This window comes from Solanum pennellii, chromosome 10 (assembly GCF_001406875.1).
Source record: "Solanum pennellii chromosome 10, SPENNV200".
Taxonomy (NCBI): domain Eukaryota; kingdom Viridiplantae; phylum Streptophyta; class Magnoliopsida; order Solanales; family Solanaceae; genus Solanum; species Solanum pennellii.
In genome coordinates, this window is record NC_028646.1 from 57,974,110 (window position 1) to 57,976,962 (window position 2,853).

The 2,853-nt window shown below is 33.8% G+C and overlaps 1 pseudogene; it reads left to right on the forward strand.

Annotated features, from left to right (window-relative positions):
- The first annotated feature begins 1,081 nt into the window (after positions 1-1,081).
- Positions 1,082-2,468, forward strand: LOC114074430 (annotated as a pseudogene).
- Positions 2,469-2,853: the final 385 nt, after the last annotated feature.

Genomic DNA, 2,853 nt, shown 5'->3' on the forward strand with positions numbered 1-2,853 from the left:
AATTATCAATACATGCAAGACACTATTCTAGAATTGTTATTTTAGTTAGGTTTTACCTCATTATTTGCCTATGGTTCCCACAACCCTAGTTATGGAGTTTAGTTACCCATAGTTATAATCACAATATTCAAATATATGGTATAAGAATTCATGTATTTACTTCAATAAGAAAGAGTAAAATCCGAAAGTTCGCTTGATTAATCAACAAAAATCACCAACAATCAATTACAAGAATCTCAAAATAATCAAGAATCTCACAAAAGGTCTAAAAAAAATAATCACGAGTCTAACCTCGGAAACGAGGTTTTTCGAACTATGTATAAAAAAATAAAAACCTAATTACATAAGGACTCTATTTGCTGGAAATCTGTCAAAACGTGGCTGGATCGACGGACCTCGCGACGGATCGTCGTGGTCACGACGGACCGTCATGGACTCCGTCGTCCCATACTTGTTCAATTTCTTCTGCTGCTCTCTTCATTATCATCGACGGCAGATATGACAGATCGTCACAGGCACAACGGTCTGTCGATGGTCTCCGTTCCAAAATACTTAAACTCTTGGAATTTGGGTTTTGGGACTACTTCACTGAACTTCATGACGAACCAGCAGGACGGACCGTTATGGATACGACGGTCCGTCACGAACTCCGTAACCCCACACTTGGTCAGACTTCCCCATCTTCCTTCAGCAGCTACACTATGATGCCACCTACGGACCGTCACGGGCACAATGAACCGTCACAAGATCCGTAGGTGGTACTTTTCTGTATTTCTTGCTCAAAAACCTCTGCATTCCTCTTTTAGACAGATTTCCTGCAAATAAAGAGAAACTTACATAAAAATTAGCACAAAAAGGCTTTTGGACACACTAAACTTAAGGAAAAAGTATTCATAATACCGTGAAACCACGGTATATCATTGTCCACTATAAATACAGATTTATGCTTTCAGACACTTTCAAACTATAACATAAAAACTTTAAGATTCATTCTCTTATCTTTCCTTGTATTAGCAACTTTTCTTCTTTTTGAACGAATTTTTTGTTAAGACGAAAAGAAACTATACTTGCAATCAACAACATGCCAATCAAATGGTAACGACTTTGAATTCACTAGAAACATAACATTTTGAATGATTTTGGTGTGTATGCTTAAGTTTACAGTTTGTTACTTTGTTTGTTGTTAGGGTTTTGTGTTGGCAACCAAATGCAGGTACAGCAATCAATCGTCAAATAATGATAGAAGTATTTAATTGTGTTGAGAGAATTAATGGTGTTAAAGAAGGAGGATGGAACAATACTTTTTGCTTCTATAAGTCCATACTCAAAGGTATTTCATCAATACTTAATAAATTATGTCTGTAAACACAATTTAAAAAAGAGATGATCTCTCTGTTTTTCTCCTCTCGATGCATTATAAAGATTGGACTTGGGGTTTTTTTACTTTGTAAGATAATGTATAAAAAAGTGAAGAAGTATTGAAATTTTTTGGATCAAGAATAGATCGAAATGTAAGATCGATAATCTATATATCTCGCGTTTCTAACTTTCACATCATGTCATTTTTAAGAGTACTTTTGTACCCATATACGATATTTGAGTGTTGATTAATTTTTTTTTCTTTTACTAGAACAAGCAAATGAATCAGAAATTCCCCAAATTTTTTTAGGGGTTTCACTTCAAGAACAACCCGACAAGTTTTACATGAGACTTATTAGGCAACGACTGATTGTGGAAGCAGAATCATCAATGCAGATAATAATGGAGAACTTACAATCTTACAGAATGAAGCTTGCAGTTAATTGTGAGGTTTGTATTATATTGAGATCTGCAAATTGTTGTTCGTATTGAGGATGATATACTTATATAACACCATCAAATTAAATCTTGTCTTCATAAATACTCATTAATTAAAATATTTGTATGACATAGAAGTTTCAGTATCGACTTGGTGACTTCCGGGTGCGAGTAGGCAAAGTTGTTCAAATAAATTCTGAGAACTTGAGGGGAATAGTAATGGAGGTATGCAAATACTTTTAGAGATTTATTCTCAGTTGAAGCTTTTTATGTGGTTAAGCCTTTATTTTTTTTTTAAATATAGTTATGTTGTAAAATATTTTTTTTTTACACTTCAGGAGAAGAATTCTATTATTGTACTTTACCTAATTAAAAAAATTACTATTATGAGAATGGTTGCCTCATAAGATGTTTGTTTCTTTTGTAGATGGAGTATCTTCCGATTTCCTCATGGGAAACATCACATCTGATTATGAGTGGATTCTTCGAGATATTGAAGGAAACTCTTGGGAAAAAATCATTACCAGGTCATTTTGGTGCAGACTGAACCAAAATTTTCAAAGTTTGGCCTCTCTTATCAATATACTCCACAACACACTGTCGTACAATATGCTAGCATCTTAGCTCAAATGAAAGCAACGTCTCAATCATCACAAGCAACGAGAAATTAGAATGTTTTGTTGATTTTATAAGATTTTTCCTTAGCTTCAGAAATGAGTTCGTTATTATCATAAATAAATTGGGAATATGCACTGAATGTTTTTTTTTGTAAATTCAACTTGACTTGTACCTGGAACAGAGAAAAAGGGTATCCAATTGAAATCCAGGCACTTTTTTTCTATTTTTCGCTTAGATGTGCTCGGCAGATGCTAAAGTCAGAGCGTGATGGCAAGAATTGATCGAGCGAAGAATCACAGTTCTCAGCTATCACATTCAGTAAGCAATCTTAAAGCTACTATATGATTTCAGATCAATGTAATTTCTTTTCTTTTTTAGTGGGTGATATGGAAATTAAATGATTTCTTTTGTCTGAAGAATTGTTCTTTAAGATTATAT